The sequence below is a fragment of the Oryctolagus cuniculus genome, chromosome 15 (assembly GCF_964237555.1).
Source record: "Oryctolagus cuniculus chromosome 15, mOryCun1.1, whole genome shotgun sequence".
In the NCBI taxonomy this organism is placed as follows: domain Eukaryota; kingdom Metazoa; phylum Chordata; class Mammalia; order Lagomorpha; family Leporidae; genus Oryctolagus; species Oryctolagus cuniculus.
Window position 1 is genome coordinate 65018802 of NC_091446.1, and position 26310 is coordinate 65045111.

The window sequence follows — 26310 nt, forward strand, 5'->3', positions numbered from 1 at the left end:
CGGCTGCTCTGCTTCTGACCCAGCTCCCTGCTAATGGGTTGGGACTTGAGCCTGCACTCTGATATGGGATGTTGGCATCCCAGCAGTGGCTTATCTTGCTGTGCTATGATGCCTATCCTGAATCATGACTTTGATAGTTTTGAGGAGCCCAGGTCAATTACATTTGAGAATGTCCTTCAATTTGGGAGATTTGTCTGATGTTTATCATTTCTGCATTTTTACAAGAATATCATAGAATTGAGGCTGTTCTGGTTTCAAAGCGGCATATGAGTAGGCACAGGTTGTTTATTTTCCATTAATAGTGTGTTAATTTTTTATCATTTAGTTAAAATGTTGTCTGACAGGTTCTCCACTATAATTAACAATTATTTATTATTTTTTAAAAGATTTATTTATTTATTTGAAAGGCAGAACCACAGAGAGAGAGAGAGAGAGAGAGATATCTTCCATCCACTTCCATTTCCATTTCACTCCCTAAATGGCTGCAAAGACTGGAGCTGGGCCAGGCAGAAGCCAGGAGCCAGGAACTTCCTCCTACATGGATGCAGGGGCCCAAGGACCTGGACCATCCTCCACTGCTTTCCCAAGAGTGTTAACAGGGAACTGGATCAGCAGTGCAGCAGCAGGGACATGAAACTGTACCCATATGGGATGCTGGCACTACAAGCCACAGCTTAACCTGCTGTGCCACAGTGCCAGACCCAATTAATAAGTATTTTATATTAAAAATTTTTGAATAAGATCATGTCAATACTTTGTTTCTCATCAAACTTTCACTAGTTTTAGCACCCATTAATGATTCTAATCTGAATAAATTATTATTCTGATGATTATCAAGTGAGAATTTTCTATCCTATCATTATTTCTAGATTAAGAGTTGGGATAGAGCTTACTTTTCTCCTCTGTTAATTCATTAATGTCAGTATGGACTCAGGATTCCTCTTTTATTAACTGTATTACAATCTGTGATTGCATTATTTATCTTGATACTCAGGCTGGTTACTGTGTCTCATAGAATGTGCTCATCATTGAGTACTTTTTTACTTTATTTTGTATTTTCCTATCAAAAATGTTCAGAACACATCTTGGGTTTTCCCTGATCCAGCCCTAGAGTCAGTCATTTCTTTAAGGAGTCCAGGTTCCTTTTAGTGAACAATAGTATTTAGAAACCAAGATTTAAATACATGTTGCTATCAAAATGTCACTGCTTTTAGGCCCTCAGTGGACATAGCTGGAACACATATATCTGTCTATCTAATCAGACTGTGATACTGATATCTCCAAATCCTACATACCAATACAGGATATATTCCAGACTTCCCATTTTCCAAAACACTGTCACAGTGCGAACTTATTTACTTATTTATTTTCTTAACCTGGACACGATGACCTCTACCTCTCACCGGACATCAATCAAAAGTTCGGCCACAGTGGAGGGGAGGAGAAAGAAGAAAGGTTGTTTCCCTCAATGTGTCAGAAACACAAATAATATATGTTCGCAAACATTTATGTATATTCACCTATTTGGACAAAATAGCTCATAGACCATTCATTCTTAAATAATGAAAGGTACAAGCAAGGGACCAGAGTTATCTTGCAGCAGGTTAAGCTGCAGCTTATGACACTGATATCCCATATCAAAGTGCTAGTTTAAGTCCTAGCCACTCCACTTCCAATCCAGCTTCCCACTAATGCACCTGGGAAGGAAGTGGAAGATGGCCTAAATACTTCGACCCCTGCCACACATGTGGGAGATTCGAATGGAGTTTATGGCTCTTGGCTTTGGCCAGACCTGGCTATTTCAGCCAATTAGTGAGTGAACTAGCAGGTAGAAGACCTCTGTGTCTTTCTTTCCCTCTCTCTCTGTCGCTCTGCCTTTTGGATTTTTTTTCCCAAAGTACACTTAAGTTTATTGAAATGCTCCATATGTTCTCATCAACTAAGATCTTAGCAAACTGCATTTCTCAGAAAGCAGAAGAAAGATGTGAAGTTGTGAGTTAGAACAATCTGTGTTTAATTCTTTTGTTTAAAACTAGTACAGCAAGCTTGAGTAAATGTCCCAATTTCTCTGAAATGCAGTTTCCTCTTTTGTAAAATGTGGATTAATGCCAGTCATTACTGTTTTGGGGATTAAATGAGATAATGTACTCATATGTGTAATGGATTATTTTGATAAAGACTAGACTTTGAGATTTTTAAATAGAATAAACTGTTTTTAAGTCACAAAGCAGTTCCTACCTACCAAGATGTAAAGATTTGGATACACACTGAGGGTTCTCCCTCTGTCTTGGGGTGAGATACCTATTTGTGTTCCTACCAATATATATACAAAATAGCCACTCATTATTCCCAGGAGGAAAAACTGAATACAGTTAATTAATCCAAAATTTTTAAAATTCTTATTTACTTGTTTTCACCTACTTGAAAAGCAGACCAACAGAGAAAGGGTCTGGGGGCGACAAGGTGGGAGATGTATTTTCCATCCACTGGTTCACTCCCCAAATGCCTGCAACAGTCAGAGGCAGGCCAGGCCAAAGTCAGGAGCCAGGAACTCAATCTAGGCCTTTCACATGGGTGGCAGGGGCCCAAGCATTTAAACCATCATCCACTGCATCCCGGGATGTAATAGCAGGAATCCGGATTGGAAGTGGAGTAGCCAGGCCTTGAACTGGCCCTCCAATATGGGATGTGGGCAGTCAAGCTGTGCCACAATGCCTACCCCCAAATAAATGTTTGATAATGTAAATTTGGAATAACTTTCAGCAACCTTGAAGGGGAGCCTGTTCTTTATGAATTGAGGCTGTGCTCTTCTATAAATGATTGCTTGTCTTGGGGAGTTGTGGAATTTCCCCCCCAGTTATTTATGAAGGAACCCTGAGGAATACAGGAAAGGCTACAGACATGAACTTCACTTCAGGTCAGAGGGAATCCGTATGCAGTGACTGCTCTGGGCTATTGTTGCCTTTCACATGGTGCTTATAAAGACTGAAAATGAACATCTTGATGCTGAATGTATTAGTCTGGGTCTTCCAAAAGACAAAATCAAGATGTATGTAACTGACTGCATATAATTTATTAGGGAACATGTCAGTGAGAAAAAATGGAAAGGAACCAAGAGAGGCTGGGACAGTCATTTTCCATGCTGTGGGTGAAAAAATCAGGACAATTATACTACAGAGGGAAAAGAATGAAGCAGATGTCTACAGGACCAATAGGTTCTAGAAGACACGGATCAGTGTTAGCACTTGATCATATCCTCATTCTTTTTTCTTCTTCTATCTCTTACCAGGCTGGTCTACAACACCTACCCTTAGATTCTGTGAGATATTCTCTCTGTGCAATATTTTTATTTACATCGCAGTTGTCCTTTGGTATCCAAGAGAGATTTGTTTCAGAACCTCACCACAGATACCACAACCCACAGATGTTCAAGGCCCTTAAATAAAATGGTGTAACATTTACATATAACATAAGTACATTGTCCTGTACACTCTAAATTATCCCCAGCTCTTTTATAATATCTATTTATTTATTTATTTATTTATTGACAGGCAGAGTGGACAGTGAGAGAGAGAGAGAGAGAAAGGTCTTCCTTTGCTCCTTTGCTGTTGGTTCACCCTCCAATGGCCGCCGCTGCCGGCACGCTGCGGCTGGTGCACCACGCTGATCAGATGGCAGGAGCCAGGTACTTATCCTGGTCTCCCATGGGGTGCAGGGCCCAAGGACTTGGGCCATCCTCCACTGCACTCCCGGGCCACAGCAGAGAGCTGGCCTGGAAGAGGGGCAACTGGGACAGAATCTGGCGCCCCGACCGGGACTAGAACCTGGTGTGCCGGCGCCGCAAGGTGGAGGATTACCCTAGTGAGCCGCGGCGCTGGCCAACTCATTTATAATATCTAATACAACATAAATGCCATATAAATAGTTGTATTTTGTTTTGTTTTGTTTTGTTTTTTTTTTTTTTTTTTTTTTTTTTTTTTTTTTTTTTTTTTTGACAGGCAGAGTGGACAGTGAGAGAGAGAGAGACAGAGAGAAAGGTCTTCCTTTGCCGTTGGTTCACCCTCCAATGGCCGCCGCGGCCGGCGCGCTGCGGCCGGCGCACCGCACTGAGCCGATGGCAGGAGCCAGGAGCCAGGTGCTTTTCCTGGTCTCCCATGGGGTGCAGGGCCCAAGCACCTGGGCCATCCTCCACTGCACTCCCTGGCCACAGCAGAGGGCTGGCCTGGAAGAGGGGCAACCGGGACAGAATCCGGCGCCCCGACCGGGACTAGAACCCGGTGTGCCGGCGCCGCTAGGCGGAGGATTAGCCTAGTGAGCCGCGGCGCCGGCCTAAATAGTTGTATTTTTAAAAAATTTATTTTGACAGATAGAGTTAGTGAGAGAGAGAGACAGAGAGAAAGGTCTTCTTTCCATTTGTTCACCCCCCAAATGGCCGCTACGGCTGGCACTACACTGATCTGAAGCTAGGAGCCAGGTGCTTCCTCCTGGTCCTCCATGCGGGTGCAGGGCCCAAGGACCTGGGCCAATCTCCACTGCCCTCCCAGGCCACAGCAGAGAGCTGGACTGGAAGAGGAGCAACTGGGACTAGAACCCGGTGCCCATATGGGATGCCGGCACTGCTGGCGGACGATTAACCAAGTGAGCCATGGCACCGGCCCCCAATAGTTGTATTTTTTAAAGTATTATTTATTTAAAAGAGAAAGAGAGATTTTCCTTTAGCTAGTTCACTCCTCACATGCCCACCACAGTTAGGGCTGGGCCAGGCCAAACATAGGAGCCAGGAAACTCAATTGACTTTCCCCATGGGTTGCAGGGACCCAAATACTTGAGTAATCACTTGCTGTCTTCCAAGGTGTGCATTAGCACAGGAGCGAAGGGAGGACTTGAATCCAGGCACTTCAATATGGGATGCAGGTGTCCCAAGTGGCATTTTCTTTTGAAATATTTATTTGAAAGGTAGAATTACAGAGAGAAACACACATACATACACACACACACACACAGAGAGAGAGAGAGAGAGAGAGATCTACCATCTGCTGGTTCACTTCCCAAATGGCCGCAATAGACATGGCCGTGGCAGTCTGAAGCCAGGAGCCAGTAGCTTCTTCCAGGTCTCTCACATGGGTACAGGGGCCCAGGGACTTTGGCTATCTTCCGTGATTTTCCCAGGCACATTAACAGGGAGCTGGATTGTAAGTGGTACAGCCAGGAACTGAACTGGCGCCCATGTGAAAAGCCAGCCCTGCAGGACTCGGCTTAACCTGCTACACCACAGCACTGCGCACCCCCTCTCCAGCAAGTGGCATTTTAACCACTGCACCAAATGCTCACTGCATGTATTTTTTTAATTTGTATTGCTTTCATTGCTGTATTGTTATTATTTTTTTTCTGAACAGTTGCCATCCTCAGTTGGCTGAATCTGTGGTTGTGGAACCAGCAGATACCAAGGGCTGACTGTAATTTGCTATCTGACTAAAACTACCCCATGTGGGATAGAACTGCTAACGGGAAAGCAATGCCCCGTTCCCAGACACAAGAGTGTGGGTAATCTTGGAGAGAACCAGTAGAGAACAGTAATGGCCCCTGCAGTGATAATCTCATGAAGGTCCCTGACAGAGGCCACAAGATGAAGAGGCCACAGCAGCAGGGTGTTTCAGACCTATCCCTGACCCCTCGAGAGACAGCCCCCTACTACTGGATGACACTAGGAGGTGACTTCTGGCAATCTGAGTATTTGTTTCAATACTTGTGCAAAATGGGTGAAACTGTGATGCTAAACTGGTGAGGTGCAAGCACTTGGGTTTCCCAGGTAAAATGAGTCCTTGACAACAGGCCTACAGTTGGTACTATTTATCACCTACTTTCTTTTCATTTTTAAAAAAGATTTATTTATTAATTGAAAGGCAGAGCTACAGAGAGACAGAGACACAAAAAGAGAAATCTTCCAACTGCTGGTTCACTCCCCAAATGGCTGCAATGGTCAAAGCTGGGCCAATCTGTAGCCAGGAACCAGGAGCTTCTTCTAGGTCTCCCAAATGGGTGCAGAGGCCCAAGCACTTGGGCCATATTCCACTGCTTCCCAGGCTCACTAGCAGAAAGCTAGACAGGAAGTGGAACGCTGGGACTCAAACCACACCCACATGGGATGCTGGTGCACCAGGTGGCAGCTTTACCCACTGTGCCACAGTGCTGGCTTCTTCTCACCTACTTTCAAAGATTTTGTTATTCTAGAAAATATCATGCGCCATGATCACTTTATTTATTTATTTTTTTTTTTTGACAGGCAGAGTGGACAGTGAGAGAGAGAGACAGAGAGAAAGGTCTTCCTCTGCCGTTGGTTCACCCTCCAATGGCCGCCGCGGCCGGCGCGCTGCGGCCGGCGCACCGCACTGAGCCGATGGCAGGAGCCAGGAGCCAGGTGCTTTTCCTGGTCTCCCATGGGGTGCAGGGCCCAAGCACCTGGGCCATCCTCCACTGCACTCCCTGGCCACAGCAGAGGGCTGGCCTGGAAGAGGGGCAACCGGGACAGAATCCGGCGCCCCGACCGGGACTAGAACCCGGTGTGCCGGCGCCGCTAGGCGGAGGATTAGCCTAGTGAGCCGCGGCGCCGGCCCGATCACTTTATTTATGAGTCTACTCCAATTTCTGGTGCAGTCACTCCTGAGCATATGCTAATACTCCTAAGTAATGCTTAGAAGAATAAATTTCATTTTAGGAATTTTTGCTATGTGGCTTTACATTCTTTCATTGACTTTCATAAAATATCAGATCAGGGGGTTATAAAGATTATAAATATTTCAGAAATGTAATTAAATAAAAATAAACCCTCTTTTTAAAAAAACAAAAGTTTGTATGAATCACATGCTGGAGTTAAACAAGAACCTGTTTGAGGGTCAGTGCTGTGGCATAGCCAGTAAAGCCACTGCCTGCAATGCCAGCATCCCATATGGGTGTGGGTTCCAGTCCCTGCTGCTCCATTTCCCATCTAGCTCTCTGAGATGGCCTGGGAAAGCAGTGGAAGATGGCCCAAGTCCTTGGGCCTCTGCACCCACATGGGAGACCCAGAGGAAACTCCTGGCTCTTGGCTTTGGATCAGCCCAGCCTCAGCCACTGCAGCCAATTGGGGAGTGAACCAATGGATGGCAGACCTCTCTCTCTCTGCCTTTGCCTCTCTGTAACTCTGCCTTTCAAATAAATAAATAAATCTTAGAAAAAAAGTTTATGGCCGGCGCCGCGGCTCATGAGGCTAATCTGCCTGCGGTGCCGGTACCCCGGGGTTCTAGTCCCGGTTGGGGCACCAGATTCTGTCCTCTTCCAGGCCAGCTCTCTGCTGTGGCCTGGGAGTGCAGTGGAGGATGGCCCAGGTGCTTGGGCCCTGCACCCGCATGGGGGACCAGGAGGAGATGCCTGGCTTCTGGCTTCGGACCAGCGCGGTGGTGAACCAGCGGAGGAAGGACCTTTCTCTCTGTCTCTCTCTCTCACTGTCTAACTCTGCCTGTCAAAAAAAGTTTACTTATTTGGAAGGCAGAACATCAAAGAGAGAGAGAGAGAGAGAGAGAGAGAGAGAGAGAAATCTTCCATCAGTTGGTTCAGTCCCAAATGACTACAACGGCCAGGGCTGTGCCCAAACCAAAGCCAGGAGCCAGGAACTCCATCTGGGTCTCCTACACGGGCCATCATCTATTGCCTTCACAGGCTAATTAGCAGAAAGCTGATCAGAAATAGAGTGGTTGGGACACCAACAGGCACTCTGATTTGGGATGCCAACATTGCATGTAGTGGCTTAATCTGCTGTGCCACAAGGCTGACCCTGTCTTTGATGAGAGAAATGAGTAGAAGCATGGTTGTGGTGGAAAAGGATTCTCAGGTGAAGCTTTTTGGGGCATATTTCTGCAAAAAAAAAAAAAAAATTGGCCAATTTTCCCAAAACTCTCTCCTAATCAGCATTTATCATTCTTTGGCCTTCTGAAAACACAAACAAAATGCCTTGAACATCCCCCAAAATTGTTATCATGGCACTTGCTCTTTTTTATTAAAGATTTATTTATTTATTTGAAAGTCAGAGTTACACAGAGAGAGAAGGAGATGGAGGGAGGGATGGAGGGAGGAGGGAGGGGGAGAGAGAGAGAGAGAGAGAGAGAGGGAGAGAGAGAGAATCTTTCATTTGCTGGTTCACTCCCCAATTGGCCTCAGTGGCCGGAGCTGTGCTGATCCAAAGATAGGAGCCAGGAGCTTCTTCCAGGTCTTCCATGCGGATGCAGGGGCCCAAGCACTCGGGCCATCTTCTACTGCTTTCCCATGCCATGGCAGAGAGCTGGATTGGAAGTGGAGCAGCCAGGACTTGAACTGGCGCCCATATGGGATGCCAGCACTGCTAGTGGTAGCTTTTACTCACTAAGCCACAGCGCTGGCCCCCTGGCATTTGCTCTTGATAGGTCTGCTTTGGCTTTGACTGGACCACCACCACCTGGTAGCCATTGCTTTGACTGTGCTTTGTCTTCAGAATCACATGAGGAACACTATGTTTCATTTGCTGTCACAGCTCTTGAAAAAAATGCTTCAGGCTCTTGATCCCACTTGTTTAAAATTTCCATTGAGATTTTTTTTTGCTTTTGTCTGCATTGATCTGGATGCAACAGTTTGGGCACACACAGAACAGAAAGTTTGCTCCACTTCAATTTTGCAGACAAAATTATGTAAGTTGAACCAGTTGAAATGTTTATGGTGTTGGCTGTTGTTTCTGCTGCTCATCGTTGGTCCTCTTTAGTGAGGGACTGAACAAGATTGTTTCCTCACAAATTGATGTGGATGGTCCTTCACTGTGGCTTCATCTTCGATGTTGTCTTGTTCTTTTTGAAAGTGAGTTCTCCACTTGTAAACATTATTTCTTTGGGTGACTATCCCCATAAACTTTCCACAAAGCATTGATGATTTCACTATTCTTCCACCTAAGCTTTGCAATAAATTTGATGTTTGCTCTTGCTTCAATTTTAGCAGAATTCTCTTTTAAAACTGATGTCTTACCCTTCTTATGGTATGTAACTAGATCCTGTTCAGATATATTTTCATAAGTACAAGATTATTTCAGTGCAAAAGCTCTGAAATCCATGCATTTGTTTTAATAATACCCATCCTCCATGGACATTTTTTAAGACCTTAATATTTGTGTTGCTTAAAGCAGGTTCTAGTGTTAAGCATAATTAGATTCAGGGACTCAAAAAATGAGTCAAGTATTTCCTTTTTTCCCCATGACTGCACCCTGCTTTAAAAAAAAAAAAACTGGTTTGTCATGTTTTTTTCCTACTCTAGATAGACTTCTGGGAAAATTGGCTCCAACTCTCCAACTTCACATCTTTCAAGCTTAGCAACTCCAGTAGAGAATTATTCTCTCTTTTAATGCACATATAGTAATTTCAGGAAAGGATTCTGATGGGCTGTTCTAAGGTTGCTTGTCTATTCTTGAATGGCTTCCTGTACTATGACTGGCTAATTCTGGGTCATATTTATTACACTTTGGTAATGGAGGGGGAGGTGTTTTGAGAAAAAAAAATTATTATAATTAAGAGCCCCGAACGGTCCTATCAAGTAGGAGAGGAATTCTCCAAATATGTATGTGTGCTTGTACATGTTAGCAGAAGCAGGACTACAAAGAAAAAAAAAACACCCAAGTATTAAATGCTATATTAACCAGAGGGAAAAGTAAAGCTCATCCTAGAATTTTCTACCTTTGGTCTTCTCTATGCCTCAATTTCTTGGGTTAATAACTACGATTTGCTTAAATTGATGAGTTTTTTGTTAGCACAAGTCACATTATAAAATTTGAACTTAGTGCTATATTTCTAGACCCACTAATAATTGTACAAATATTATATTTAAATATAAACCTCACTGGTAAATGAATACAAATATTTTAAGATAAGACCTCTGTCTATAGTCCATTTTGTGTTATAACAAAATACCTGAGTCTGAACACTTTGTATACAGAGTTCTATTTAGCTCACAGTTTTGGAGGTTGAAGGTTCAAAACTGGGTAACACCATCTCTGGTCAGCCTCTAAGAGGGTTTTCTGGCTGTGCAATAACATGGTGAATAACATTACATGCAGGAGCATGTATGAGAGAGACTACAAGACAAGAGAGGAAGAAAGAGAATAGGGAGGGGGCAGGCTAGTTCTTACTACTGGTTCACTCTCAGTGAACTAATCCACTCCTGGGAGAGCAGACCTACTCCTGTAGACCGGCATTAGTCTCTTCATGAGGTGATCACATCTAAATCATCTCCCATAAGTCCCCACCTCTTAAAGATCTCACTGCCTTTCAATACTGTCAGACTGATGACCAAGCTTCACATGAAATTTTTTTGGGAAGAAATGACATCCAAAACAATGTCACTCCTTTGAGGCAACAAACATGAAGAAGAAAAGCCCAGTCTGGTAGAGTTAAGATTTAAAACAGCTAGAAACCCTGAAGATGGGTCAGCCGTATTGAAGTCACTCGGTGTCAATCTCAAACTATTTTATGTGAGGAAAATAAGTTCTTGTTTAAATTGTCCCATATATTTTCCATGTACTGTAGCCTTCATTTGTTTGTACAGAAATTATTTTCCTTTTGTCTTAAAGACTTATTTTAATACTTCTCATAATGCATGTCTAACAGTGACAAAGTTTTTTAGTTTTATAAACAAGTTTTCATTTTGTTCTAATTTTTGAAAGGTATTTCCCTGGACACAGAATTCCAGTTTGGGGGCCGGCATTGTGGCGTAGTGGGTAAAGCCCCCTTCCTGCAGTGCCAGCATCCCATATCGATGCCTGTTTGAGTCCTGGCTGCTCCACTTTTCATCCAGCTCCCTGCTAATATGCCTGGTATAGCAGTGGAAGATGGTTCAAATCCTTGGGCCCCTGCAACCACAGGGGAGACCAGGAAGAAGCTCCTGGCTCCTAGATTTGGATCAGTCCAGCTCTGGCAGTTGCAGCAATGTGAGGAGTAAATCAACAGATGGAAGATCTCTCTATATTTCTGCCTCTACCTCTGCCTCTCTGTAACTCTGCCTTTCAAAAAATCTTAAAAAAGATTTATTTATTTATTTGAGAGGCAGAGTTACAGACAGTGAAAGGGAGAGACAGAGAGAAAGGTCTTCCATCCGTTGGTTCACTCCCTAAATGGACACAATAGTCAGAGCTGCGCCGATCTGAAGCCAGGAGCCAGGTGCTTCCTCCCGGTCTCCCACGTGAGTGCAGGGGCCCAAGGACTTGGGCAATGTTCTACTGCTTTCCCAAGCCATAGCAGAGATCTGGATTGGAAGAGGAGCAGCCGGGATTAGAACCGGCGCCCATATGGGATGCCGGCGCAATAAATAAATCTTTTTAAAAAAAGAATTCTAGTTTGACAGTTTTGTTTTGTCTTTTTCAATCAGCACTTTAAAGATACCACTCTACTGACTTCTGGCTTTTATTATTTCCAATAAGAATTCTGCTGTTACTGTTGTCTTCTTGGCTTCCATAATCACATGAACCAGTTCTCAAACTCTCTCTCTCTCTCTCTCTGTCTCTCTCTGTGTGTAGATGTATATATAGGGAAATATATATCTCCTATTGGCTCTCTTTCTCTGGAGAACCCTGACTAATACAAGTATGCCACCTGATACCCAGGTATCACAGGATTTTCTCATTCTGGTTATTGGGAATAATGAAATATTCCCAATCCCATCTGATCTCTATGAATTGTTCTACCTGTTTCTTTCAGATGGTTCTTTGCCAGCTATAGGTGGTTTTCTCAGATACACATTCTCATTGCCAGTGAATTGAGGACACAAAGGCAAATCTTTAAAATTCTCTTTCCTTTAAAATTTCTCCTTCTTTGACTTCCTAGTCAGCAATACTTCCTCAACTCAAGGAGACTAAACTCTTTGGCTCCTCCTATCTGTACTGGCAGTAAGCCAGGGAATATTGGAGATCTTGCTTCAGAAAGGCAGTAAGGGGAGGGAGTAGAAATTGATCTTTCAACTACTCTCCAAATGCCCCCAATGGCTGGGGCTGGGTCAGGCCAGGATCGTGAAACTCCATCCAGATCTTCCATGTGAGTGTAGGGGCTCAAGGGACAAGATGAACTGCTTTCATTAACTGCACATTAGCAGAGAGCTGGATTGGAAACAGAGCAGCTGAGACTTGCACTGGTGCCCATATGGGATGCTGACATTGCAGGTGGTCACTTAACCCACTGTGCTACAATGCCAGCCCCTGATCTTAGACATTTTCTGATCTATGTAACTACAAGCATTCTTGGTGGATATTTTTGCAATTATTTAGGTAACATATATATATATATATATATAAACTAACACATAATCTTTACTGTTTAACAAAACAAAGAACAAGGAGCTGGTATTGTGGTATAGTGGGTTAGGCTGCTGTCTGTGACACCGGAACCCTATATGGAAGCTGTTTTGAGACCTGGCTGCTCTACTTCTGATCCAGTTCCCAGATAATGTGCCTGGAAAAGCAGTGGAGGATGGCTCAACAGCTTGGGCCCCTGCACCCAGGTGGGAGACCCAAAAGAAGCTCCTGACTCCTGGCTTCAGCCCCAGCCATTGCGGCCATTTGGGGAGTGAATCAATGGATGGAAGATCTTTCTCTCTGTGTCTTTCCCTCTCTCTCTGTGACTCTGGATTTCTAATAAATAAAAAATAAATCTTAAAAAAAGCCACAAAGAATGAAACCATCTTAAATAGGGCTAGGGCTGTGGCACAGAGGCTTAAGTTGACACCTGCAATACCAGCATCCCATATGAGTGCCAGTTCAAGTCCTGGCTGCTTTACTTCCCATCCAGCTCCCTGCTAATGTGCCTGGGAAAGCAAAGGATGTGCCTGGGAAAGCAGAGGAAGATGGCCCAAGTGCTTGGGCCCCTGTCACTCACATGAGAGACACCTGGATGGAGTTCCATTCTCCTGACTTTGGCCTGGCCTGACTCTGGATATGTAACCACTTGGAAAGTGAACCAGTAGATGGACTTATCTCTCAGTCTCTGTCTCTGTAACTCTGCCTTTCATATAAATATAATAAATCTTTTAAAAAAACTTGAGTGCTATAAATACTAAAATAATCAGTAAAAGAGGAGGTGACCATCATCATCCCTATATTTGACATAATCAAAGTTGTAGCTAATATAATAAGAAAATAAAACATACAGAAACAAATGTTGGAAATTAAGTGGAAAAGTAAACTTAATTTTTCAGATTATATAACTACACAATAAGAAAAACCAAGAGACTTTACCAAAAACAAACATTTATAATTAATAAGAGACTGTATCTTGAGGTAAATTTTAAGACAGCTTTTTTTAAAAAAAAAAGATTTTTTAAATTTATTTGACAGGTAGAGTTACAGACAGTGAGAGAGGGAGAGAGAGAGAGAGACAGAGACAGAGACAGAGAGAAAGGTCTTCCTTCCATTGGTTCACTCCCTAAATGGCCGCAACTGCGCCAATCTGAAGCCAGGAGCCAGGTGCTTCTTCCTGGTCTCCCATGCAGGTGCAGGGGCCCAAGCACTTGGGCCATCCTCCACTGCACTCCCGGGCCACAGTAGAGAGCTGGACTGGAAGAGGAACAACCGGGACTAGAACTGGTGCCCATATGGGATGCTGGCGCTGCAGGCGGAGGATTAACCTAGTGCGCCATGGCGCCGGCCCCAAGACAGCTTTTATTTAAATCGGAAATTACTTTCTGGAAAGGATAATTTAAAAAGTCATTTCAAGTTAGATAGGATAAATAACTTTTGTTTATAGTAACTACTTAAATACTTCAAAATATGGGAACAGGGTTGTGGTATAGGGGGCAGAGCTGCCGCCTGTGACACTGTAATCCCATATGGGCACTGGTTCATGTCCTGGCTGCTCCACTTCCAATCCGGCTCCTGGCTAAGGGCCTGGGAAAAGCGATGAAAGATGGCCCAAGTGTTTGGGTCCTGCCACCCACATGGGAGACCTGCATGCAGTTCTGGCTCCTGAATTTGGCCTGGCCCAGCCATAGCCATTGTGGTCATCTGGGGAACGAACCAGCAGATGGAAGATCTTTCTGCTTCTCCCTCTTTCTCTGTAACTCTTTCAAATAAATAAATAAATCTTGAAAAAAACTTAAAAATACTGTTAGAAAGGATTTTGAATGTTCACAACACAAATAAATAATGTCTGAGGTGACAGACATGGCAACTACTCTGATTTGATCATTATACATTGTACACATGTATTGAAATATCACACTGTACCCATAAATATGTACCATTACTATATACCAACTAAGAATAAAAAAATTGAAAAGAAAAATGCATAGATGTATAACAAACTGTTTAAATAAGCCATTTCAGTTATCAATCTACAAATATCTAGAAATAAATTTAAGAAGACAGGTGAAAAAGTACTAAAATTTTATTAAAGGAAGAAAACTCAGAACCATTAAAATAATCATAAACGAGACCCACATTTAGAAACACAATTCCCAAATATTTCTGAGGAACGGGTTCTAATGGTTTTCTCTCAAAATCCACCAAAGCACAGTCTGAAAAGAATCAGTTAGTTAGTAAATTGTGCCTGGATTGCCTAGATTTTGCTTTGGTGCCCAACCTAGCGGTGTTCAATTTGGTATTATTAGCTGTTAGCACATTTGAATGATGCCTGTAATGGGTGAAAAAATGCTAAGTTGTCAGGTCTGTGCAGAGTCAGTCTGTGCGACACATACAGTTAACAGCTTTGTTGGAAATATTGTGGTCAAGACAGAAAATGAAGATAACAGTGAGGAATTCTTAAATAATCTAGGGTAAGAGGGAATGGGAGGTTGGTGGGTGTTTTGCTTTGTGGGGATGTTTTATTAAATGTATAAATTTCAGAATTTGTTTTAAATGAATTTCTTAAAATTCTGGCATTCCTGTTCCAGCCAATGAAATTTTCTTTATAGAGGCATAGAAATCCACATTATAGCAAGAATAGTTCTGATATAACAGAAGATAAAACCGCAGATGGGGGTGGAGAGACAACTGCATGTAGTATTTATGTATACACATATATCTATGTATATAATTGCCTGTCTTCTATTGGTTTCTCTGAACAACCCTGACTAATACCCTCAGAAACAGAAAAATGCTAAGGTGACGTGTGGAGTGAGTCCGAAATCAAAGTTTCACCGAAGACCTTTCTATCTTTCCCCCTACTCTTTCTCTCCCTCTCTCCCTTCCTCCCTCCAAGGTTTACCTTCAAGTTTAAGCCCCTCATCCTGTCTCAGAGCTCCAGGCATTACCATCATGAAAGTTAATTGCCTGCAGATGCTTCCCATTTTCACATCGTACCTTGAGAAGAAAAAGAAAATTTATTTTTGGAAACTTCCATACCTGGGAGTCATTTTTTCCCCATTGGATCAAACTGGGTCAGTTCCTCATTCCTCAGTCAATCACTATGACCAGGAAAATAGGCAGTATTGATTTGCTCATGCTTTCCAAGGACCACTCCTGGAGCTGTGTTCCTAATCTACATCAGGAAAGCAAAAACTCTTCGCTTAGCTCATCGGGAACACTTTGTCAATCGGTTACCCTAGCTGTAAGGGGAGCTTGGGAAATATAACACATTTAGCTGGGTTCTAGCAGGAGGAAGGGGAAATAAACTTGAGTTGGACAACTAGCAATTGTCCTTAGGTTTGGATAGGGACCAACTTCTCTGAGCATGTTTGCCTCCTTTTACAGATCCAAATGTATTTTCCAAATGTTCTCCTTACGAGTTGACACTGACTCTGCTCCATCAAGGAGTAGGGTGTTTATTTCCTCCTCTGGAATCCAGGTAGGCCTATGTAAGACTCAGGTAGAAGTGGTTCCTGTGGCTTATAAGGCTTTGATAGACAAGATGATGCAGCTTCTGTCTAGTTCTTGATCTCTTAAGAGATGCTCCTTTGGGGGCTGGCACTGTGGTATAGTAGGTAAAGCTGCCACCTGCAAAGCCAGCATACCCTACAGGCTCCGGTTCGGGTCCCAGCTGCTCTGCTTCTGATCCAGCTCTCTGCTATGGCCTGGGAAAGCAGTGGAAGATGGCCCAAGTCCTCGGGCCCCTGCACCCACGTGGGAGACCTGGAAGAAGCTCCTGGCTTCTGGCTTTGGATTGGCCCAGCTCCAGCTGTTGCGTGCATTTGGGGAATCAATCTGCTGATGATGGAAGACCTCTCTCTCTGCCTCTGCCTTTCTGTAACTCTCTGTCTTTCAAACAAATAAATGAATATTTTTTTAAAAAAAAGAAGAGATTTTGTTTTGGAGTTCTGAACCCCTTTTAGGAAGTTCAGTTACTCAGAAGCTGCCATGCTTCAGGAAACCATATGGAAGGACTGCACAGAAACACAGACCCCCGGAAGGCTCCGACAGTCAGTGCGCTGAGTCTTTCCCGTGCAGTATCAGACAACTGAGCGAAAAAGCTTTGGAAATGACTCTAGCTGCAGTTGCCATCTGACTACCATATCATTGAGACTTTAAGCTGGAAAATCTTGCAAGCCCTTTCAAATTCCTGATTACATAAAGTATGAGAGATATACAGCATAATTGCTTTGAGGTGATTTACATGCAGCAACAGATACCTAATATATTTCACCACAATACTGGATTATTTAGGTAAGGATGAAGGAGAATGCTTACTGGTAAGCAACTAACAGTTGTTTGCCCCTCTCATAATAATAAAATGTGTTAAAACTATACTTCAGGGGACAGCATTGTGGCATAGCAGGTTAAGCCGCAGTCTGTAACACCAACATCCTATTTGGGGACCTGTAGCAGGATTTGTGTACAAAGACAAGACACCAAGGTCTTTTAACAGGAAGTAGTCTTTCATTATGCCAACATAAGGCCCAGGTGGAATTTCTTATCCAAAATCCTGAGCCCTGAACAAAGAGAGGTATTTTCTTATATATGATTTTAGCCTATTTATTTCCCTTATATGGCTACATGTGTACATTTGATTGGATATTCTAATGTTACATGGAGATCACAGGATTTGATACAATATTGCATATGCATACATAGTACTGATGCTGTTTTTTTCCATACACATACTGGACCATAAGCTGCCTGGCAAGGGTTAGTACCACTGCTCAGTACTAGCAAGCAGAACCTGAAATGGTAACACATAAGCAGATAGTAACTTCAGTTGAAGCATTCATAGATAAGCAGTTAACAACCACATTTCATTCCCAGGACAGATGCCTCCCTTTTTCTTCTTCTGACCTTGGGAAGGCTTCTACCACAACTTTAATTATGTCAGTTAGAAACGAGTTTAATTAAAGACAAAGGCCTCTAACACACACCAGTTTGAGACCTGGCTAATGCTTCTGGGAAAGTAATAGAGGATGGCACAAGTGCTTAGATCCCTGCACCCACGTGGGAGACCTTTATGAAGCTCCTGGCTTTGGCTTGGCATAGCCCTGGCCATTGCTGCCATTGGGGGAATGAACCAGTGGATGGAAGATCTCTCCCTCCCTCAGTCTCTCTCTCTCTCTCTCTCTCTCTCTCTCTCTCTCTCTCTCTGTCTCTCCCTCTCTTTCTGCAACTCTGCCTTTCAAATAAATTTTAAAAATACATCTTTTAAAAAAAACTATAACTCAGTATCTATAAGAATAAAAACTCAAGGATGTTTCTAAAAGCATTGTTTACAACAGTGAAAAGTTGGAGACAACTTAAATGCCCAACAATAGGGAGATGGTTAAATTATGGTTCTTGCACATTTGGAATGTTATATAGCTATTAAAAATCATGTTTTTAAAGAGTATTCAGTATCATGGTATATAAATTGAAAACAAAAAATACTATAAAGGGATGAATTTCATGGTATGTAAATGATATCAATAGAAAATTTTATGAGAAAAAAATTGATCAAACACATAAAAATATATATGAACAGAAAAAGGCTGAAAGAGAATATATTAAAATATTAATAGTATTCATCTATAGCAACTGCAGTTTTACACAATTTTAATAGCCTTCTTTGCAGCTTTCTCCCACAATATAAAAGACTGACATGTGATAAAATGAATATAAAATTTGCAAAATGTGTAAAGTAGAAAATGACTTAAATTCACAATGAATTTGTAAAGATCAGCCAAGACAAGACAAGAGCCATATTCTTTTCAAAGTGATGAGGGAAGCGGTTGTGGTTTTGGGTGGGGTGGGAGGTGGTGTACAACTCAGCGTTTGGGGAGAGGAAGGAAGAGCTGCTAACCAAGCCACTAAGTGGTTCTGATGTGGGGATGTGTAGGGAAAGGGTTGGTAAAGAGGTCTAGATAGACAGAAGGTACAATGTGTTGAGCTGCAGAACACAATGTGTATGTGTCTGTGCATGTAAGTTATAGATTCAGTCACTTGGGTACAACGTGGATTGGAGTATGTCTGAGAAGTAAATTCTTAGACATATAACCAATACACAGCACCCCAAGAATCACTCAGGAGAAAAACGCAAAAACCTGGAGAGAAACTGAGTATCCCAACTAAAAGCACAAGACTTAGTTTTATACTCAGTTCTATCCTTGATTAAAATTTCCACAAGTTGTACTCACAACTGACAGTTGCCATCATGTCTCTATTTCCCAATCAGTACACTAAAGAAAGTGGTACTTCTTGTTTTCTACTGACCTCAGAAAGTGTTATGGACTTAAAAGCAGCAAAAGTTTTCCATGCTGTAGAGGAGTGTGTGATATCATTGCCACCATCAAAAACACTTCCCAAACTTTTTCTAACTTAGGAATATTAAATTTGTACATATCTTACAATGTTTCCTATCATTAGTGGTCTTCAAACTAATTATATGGTGAAGAATAACGTTGAACTAGCCGCAACAAGAGCAAACACCATGTAGTCCTTAGCCTCTGTGTAGGTTATAATCTTGTGGAGACTTACATTTTCATCTTTATCTTTGAGCTGCATGAACATTGACTTCAGTCTGACTAATTTAATCACTGACCTGGAACATGCACCCATCTCCAGGCTTACTCATTCTGGAACATCAGCCCTCTTGCTTGTTCAACCAAACATACTCTTCCTTTGAGGGCTCTGTTGATTCCTTTTCGCACACCCACGATGACCTCCTCCTTCTAAGTATCTGAGCAGCACATGGTCTTTATTACAACTTTGTGATTTAGTTTTATGATGGTTTCTTAGTCTAGTGCATGCTATGAATTTACCTCTCTCTTCATGGTAACATTTTTTTTTTTTTTTGACAGGCAGAGTGGACAGTGAGAGACAGAGAGAAAGGTCTTCCTTTTTGCTGTTGGTTCACCCTCCAATGGCCGCCGCGGCCGGCACGTTGTGGCCAGCGCACCGCGCTGATCCGATGGCAGGAGCCAGGAGCCAGGTGCTTTTCCTGGTCTCCCATGGGGTGCAGGGCCCAAGCACCTGGGCCATCCTTCACTGCACTCCCTGGCCACAGCAGAGGGCTGGCCTGGAAGAGGGGCAACCGGGACAGAATCCGGCGCCCCAACTGGGACTAGAACCCCGTGTGCCGGCGCCGCTAGGCGGAGGATTAGCCTTGTGAGCCGCGGCGCCGGCCTCTGATTTAGTTTTATGATGGTTTCTTAGTCTAGTGCATGCTATGAATTTACCTCTCTCTTCATGGTAACATTTTTTGAGTCCTTACTAGATGCTAAGTCCTTTATGTTTAATAAGATTGAACACAGGATTATCCTCATTTAGAGATGAAAAAAACTAAAGCTCTATAATTTGCCAAGCATCATTTTAGAACCATGTGGCAATGTGCCCAGCTGTAAATCTGGGGTTTTATAACTGAAGATGAAGAGCAGATAACAAATTCAAGGACATCTAGTTACATTTATCAGAGATAGGAGAGAAATGTAAAATAATCATGTAATTAAAGGACAATTGTGGTAAGTTGTATGAAGTAGAAGGGATATATACAAATAGTTTATGTCAGGATTTTATAGTGGGAAGTCACAGAGAAAGGACCTGAAGTGTGTCTTCAAGGTGCTTTAATGTTTAAGTGCTATAGTGTTTAGTAAAAAATTGCCACGATCTTAGTGGCTTATAACAATAATCATTTATTATCTCACAACTGTCTACATTGGAAGTCTTACATAGTTTGTCTAAGTTCTCTGTTCAGTTCCAGAGGTTGAAATCAAAATATTCCACTAGACTGAGTTTTCTGGAGGAACTGGGAAAAAAGCTGTTCCGAACACCATTCTTCTTGCTGGCAGAATTTAGTACCTAGTAGCTGTGGGACTAAGATCCTGGTTTTGCTGCTGGTGGTCTGCCAGGGGCCAGTCTCAGGTCCCAGAGGTTGCCTACATTTTCTCCTTCCTCATCTCCTTCTCCTTCTCCAAGATTTTTATTTTATTCATTTGAAAGGCAGAGTTACAGAGAGAAGGAGAGCTTTAATTAGATCATGTTAGTAAAATCTATTATTTTCACAGTACTGAGGATTATGCAGAGTGTGTGCACCAGGGAGGGAAAATCTTGGGAAAATATTTCTTTTCCACCTAAAGTGCTTTTGATGCTTGTCTAAATTTTACCTAAGGATTTAAACATGTTTTTCCCCAAAATAAATTTATTCTTAATTCCATTTTCATATGAGCTTTTTGAAGTATCCTTGTATTTCTTAAAAATTAAAAAAAAAAGGCTAACTTGAATGCTATCTGTATATTTCTAAATTATCCAAAAATAATTGATACAGGTAGTAGGTTCATGGTCCTGGTAGAAAAAAATCATATCACAGAATTTTAATGTTGTAACTGGATTTAAAATATGTATCTAATTTACTTGAAAGTCAGAGAGATACAGAGAGGGAGGGAGGGAGAGAGGGAGAGAGAGAGACCGTGACATTAAGCTCCCACCTCCCAGTTCACTCCCCAAATGCCTGCAATGGCTGGGGAGGCTCAGCCGGGGCAAACCTGAGTTAGGCACCCTATCTAGATCTCCCATGCAAGGACCCCGTTACTTGACACATCATCTGCTGCCTCCCAGGGTGTGTCTTAACAGGAAGCTAGAATCAGGAACACAGCTGGAACTTGAATTCAGGCACTCTGATATGGTATGCAGGCATCCCAGGAGATGTCTTAAGGACTAGGTCAAATGCTTGCCCCCACTGGATTTTAGAACCACAAAAGAGGGGTCAGTGCAGGTAAAGCCACTGCCTGCAGTGCTGGAACCCCATATGGGCACCAGTGCAAGTCCTGGATGCTCTACACAAGATCCAGTTCACTGCTAATGGGCCTGGGAAAGCAGCAGAAGATGTCCCAAGTGCTTTGGCCCCTGCACCCATGTGGGAGATCCTAATGAAGCTCCTGGCTCCTGGCTTCGGCTTGATCCAGCCCTGGCTATTGCAGCCATTTTGTGGAGTGAACCAGTGGATGGAAGGTCTCTCTCTCTCTCCTTTTCTCTCTGCCTCTGCCTGTCCTTCTCTGTAACTCTGACTTCCAAATAAATAAATAACTCTATTTAAGAAAAAAAAAACCATAAAATAAAGCAAGAAAATTTGACATTATTTCTTATTTATTTTTTATTTTGCCAATAAAAAACAGGTTTAATGTAATCATTCTTCATTCGAATGAACTACTATATGAGGTTTTGGTTTCCCTGTTTATTCTTGGTTAGCTGATCACTATTTTATGTCCAAGGATAATTTTTATTAGAGCCAAGAATTTTCATGTGAAAGTAATTACTTAAAATAAAATTAATTATATGGATATGTAAAAAAATAACATAATCACATGCAATCTAGTAAGAGACAGTATTTACTAGGAGACAGAATGAAAAATCCTAAATTGAGACAATACTTTTGGTTTAATCATTAAAAAATGATTAATATATTCAGATACTGTGATTAGAGAGAACATGTGAAATGTTGGCAATAATTTCTCCTACAGTTAAAACAAATGTGTTTTAAAGAGAAAGACAGAAAAAGCTAAGTTCCTAAAATGAAAATTATAAAATAAAGCATGGGTAGAGGACTTTATTAAAAATAATATCCCTTGCTTTCTTTAAAAATTGCATTTTTAATTTAAAAATTTATTTGAAAGATGAAGTAACAGAGAAAGGGAATAACAGAGAGAGAGAGAGAGATCTTCCATCTGCTAACTTACTCCTCAAATGCCTGCAATAGCTGGGGCCGGGCCAGGCTGAAGCCTTGAGCCAATAGCTTCATCCAGGTCTCCCATGTGAGCAGCAAGGACCCGAACACTTGGGTCATCTACAGCTGGGACGCCACAAAGGATGCCTGTGTCGCAGGCAGCTGCTTAACCTGTTGTGCCACAATGCCAGCCCTCCACAACAGTAATTTTTTAAAACAAAGATATGAAACAGACTTTATTTTTTAAAAAGTTTTTTTATTTATTTATTTGAAAGACAGAGTCACAGAAAGAGGTAGAGAGAGGGAGAGAGAGGTCTTCCATCCACTATTTCACTCCCCGACGGTCACAATGACCAGGGCAGGGCCAAGCCAAAGCCAGGAAACAGGAGTTTCTTCTGGGTCTCCCATATGGGTGCAGGAGTCCAAGCATTTGGGCCGTCTTCTACTGCTTTCCCATGTGTATTAGCAGGGAACCTGATCAGAAGTGGAGGCTTTAACCCACTGTGCCACAGCACCAGCCCCTGAAATAGACTTTAGGTTGAGATGCATGTTAATATTCTGAGCTCAGTGAACTACTAGAAATAAAACTAGGTCTTTTCCATTTAACTTGGGAAATAAGTATGTTTATATTTGAAATATGAACTAGCACTTTGTTTTCATTTATAATATAAAGTGTTTTAGGAAAAGTTTACTCAGTGTTCAAAATTAAATACAACTAAATTGTATTTAATTATACAATTATAATTAAATTATAAATTGCAATGTGAAGTCTACATCCTTCTGAATTTATACATGGAGTCAAATAAAAATGTGTATAAAATATTGAAAGTTTTAAAAAAAAGTTTTATTTTGGGACAGGTGCTGCGCGTAGTGGGTAAAGCCACTGTCTGCAGTGCCGGCATCCCATATAGGTGCTGGTTCAAGTCCACTTCCAATCCAACTCCACTTCGATCCAGCTCTCTGCTATAGCCTGAGAAAGCAGTAGTAGATGGTCCAAGTCCTTGGGCCTCTGTACCCATATAGGAGACTGGAAGAAGCTCCTGGCTCCTGGCTTCAGATGGGCCCAGCTACAGTCATTGCAGCCATTTGGGGAGTGAACCAGCAGATGGAAGATCATTCTCTCTCTCCATCTGCCTTTCACTCTCTGTAAACTGCGTTCCAAATAAATAAGTTAATTTTAAAAACTTTCTGTTTGTCACCTGTATTCCTTATATATAATCTTTATTTCTTATCATTTACATAGAAATAGTATCACAATCTGATAAGGAGGTCAGAAAAATACATTTTGTCTTCTAAAACTCATCAAATAAATTTATACTCAGTCTTCTTTAACATTATCTGAAGGATCAGATAAAAAATTTAATTATTTATTTGTTTATTTTTATTTATTTGAAATGCAGAAAGACACACAGAGAGCTAGAGAGAGGGGTAAAGAAATGGAAGACAGAGCTCTCCTATCCCTGGTTCACTCTCCAAATACTGCAACTACCAGTGCCGGGCTGGGCAGAAGCCAGGAGCCCAGAATTCAATCCAGGCTTCCCACATGGGTGGCAAATATTTGAGCTACCACCTGCTATTTCCAGGGTGCACATTTAGTAGGAAGCCAGAATTGAAAGTAAACCTAGAACTTGAACCCAGGCACTAAGCGGCATCTTAGCTGCTGTACCAAACCCTGGCCCCTATCCACAAGTCTTTTATTAGTATTTATTTATTTATTTATTTGAAAGGCAGAATTAGAGAGAGAGATCTTCCATCTGCTGATTCATTCCCTAAATGGCCACAGCAGTCAGGAGCCAGGAGCCTCATCCCGGTCTCCCACGTAGTTAGAAGGAGGGTCCAAAGACCTGGGCCATCCTCTGCCACTTTCCCAGGTACATTAACAGGGAGCTGCATCAAAAGTAGAGCAGCTGGGATCTGAACTGGCACCTATATAGGATGCTGGCATTGCAGGCTGCAGCTTAACCCATTACGCTACAACGCTGACTCCATAATCCACATGTTTTGAGGCTGATGAGCCAGTGCCACTGGAAGATGATTTTATTTCACTTTTCTTTTCACATGATGAAAACTGTTGCTGCCAGCCAAATAGCATCCCACTCAACATATCCTAAAAAGGAGTAGGAGTCAGAGCAGAAGTCTCTGTATGTACTCATCAGTTATCTTTGTGGTCACAAGAAAGATGGTATAAAGGAAACTAAGATTAGGCTTTTTTTTTTTTTTTTTGACAGGCAGAGTGGATAGTGAGAGAGAGAGACAGAGAGAAAGGTCTTCCTTTGCCGTTGGTTCACCCTCCAATGGCCGCCACGGCCGGCGCGCTGCGGCCGGCGCACCGCGCTGATCCAATGGCAGGAGCCAGGAGCCAGGTGCTTTTCCTGGTCTCCCATGGGGTGCAGGGCCCAAGCACCTGGGCCATCCTCCACTGCACTCCCTGGCCACAGCAGAGGGCTGGCCTGGAAGAGGGGCAACCGGGACAGAATCCGGCGCCCCGACCGGGACTAGAACCCGGTGTGCCGGCGCCGCTAGGCGGAGGATTAGCCTAGTGAGCCGCGGCGCCGGCCTAGGATTAGGCTTTGATATTGCCAGATGCTTGATACACTGGAATGTAAAGATAACTGACCTCAGTAGGATTATCCTGGACGAACAGGACATCTTCAGCTATTCATCACCTTCTGGTTTCCAATGTCCTTTTACCAACTGCTCAAAATTCATGATAATGGTATTACCTGCAACTCGAGGCCAGCCAATAGCTATCATGACTGTCCAGCCATCTTTGTAAAAGCTATTTTCCAAGTTCTGGTTTCTTTCTTCATTCCTGCAGTCAGGAGTTGAACACATAAGAATGAATAGTCTGGGGCCTGACGCTGTGGCGTAGTGGGAAAAGCCACTGCCTGCAGTGCTGACATCCCATATGGTGCTGGTTCAAGTTCCAGCTCCTCCCCTTCCGATCTAACTTTCTGCTATGGCCTGAGAGAGCAATGGAGGATAGCCCAAGGCCTTGGGCCCCTGCACCCACGTGTGAGACCCTGAAGAAGCTCCTAGCTTCGGATTGGCACAGCTTCGGGCCATTGAGGTCATCTGGGGAGTGAACCAGTGGATGGAAGACCTCTCTCTCTCTTTCTCTCTCTGCCTCTGCCTCTCTGTAACTCTGCCTTTCAAATAAATAAATAAATCTTTAAAAAAAGAAGAATGAATAGCTTTGGGAAACTAGGTCACAAAAAGTATTAGATTAAAGATGCCAGTAACAAAACTTATATTAGTGTGGTTTATAAGAAAACTCAAAGAAGCCTATTCAAGCAATATACAGGATAAAATTCTTCCACTAGGGTTGAACATTGTGGTACACCAAATTTAGCTGCCATGAGCAACATTTGCACCCCTTATCAGAGTCACAGTTCAAGTTCCAGCTTTTCTACTTTTTTTAAAAGATTTATTTATTTGAAAGTTAGAATTACAGCGAAACACACACACACACACACACACACACACATCTACAACTTCACTCCCCATCTTCCATCTACTATTTCACTCCCCAGATTACTACAATGGAACTAGGAGCCAGGAGTTTCACCTGGGTCTTCCATGTGAATGGCAGGGCCCCAGACACATGAGCCATTCTTTGCTGCTTTCCTAGGCCATTAGCTGGTAGGTGAATTGGAAGTAGAGTGGCTGGGACATGAACCAGTGACCATATGGGATGCTGGCATCACAGGTATGGCATCACCCACTAGGCCACAATGTTGGCCCCCAGCTACTCTGCTGCTGATCCAGCTTCTGGCTAAAATGCCTGAGATGCAGTAGATAATGGTCTAAATTCTTGGGTTCCTGCCACCCATATAGGAGACCTGGATTGAGTTCCTTGTTTGTGGCTTTGGCCTGGCCCAGCTCTGGCTCTTGTGGCCATTTGGGGAGTAAATGAGTAGACAGAAGATATCTCTGTGTGTGTGTGTGTGTGTGCATGCCCAGTCATGTGCATGTGACTCTATCACTCTACCATTCAAATAAATAAATATTAAAAAAAATTCCTTGGCCAAAGCAGTGGAATACAGCAGTAAACCAGCTTGGAATAAGATTTCTCCATGCCACTCTTGTTACTGCCAGATGATGCTTCAGTACCACCATGGATGCTAGATAGTGGGCAATGTAAAAAAAAAAAAAAAAAAAAAAAAGGAACACGATGTGCAGGAAAATGCCAGGGTCAGCTCATCTCAGAGAGTCAATGAGGGGG

General features: G+C 42.6%; 1 pseudogene; it reads right to left on the bottom strand.

Moving 5' to 3' along the window:
- Positions 1–24051: 24051 nt before the first annotated feature.
- On the bottom strand, positions 24052–24988 carry LOC100356739 (trimeric intracellular cation channel type B pseudogene; annotated as a pseudogene).
- Positions 24989–26310: the final 1322 nt, after the last annotated feature.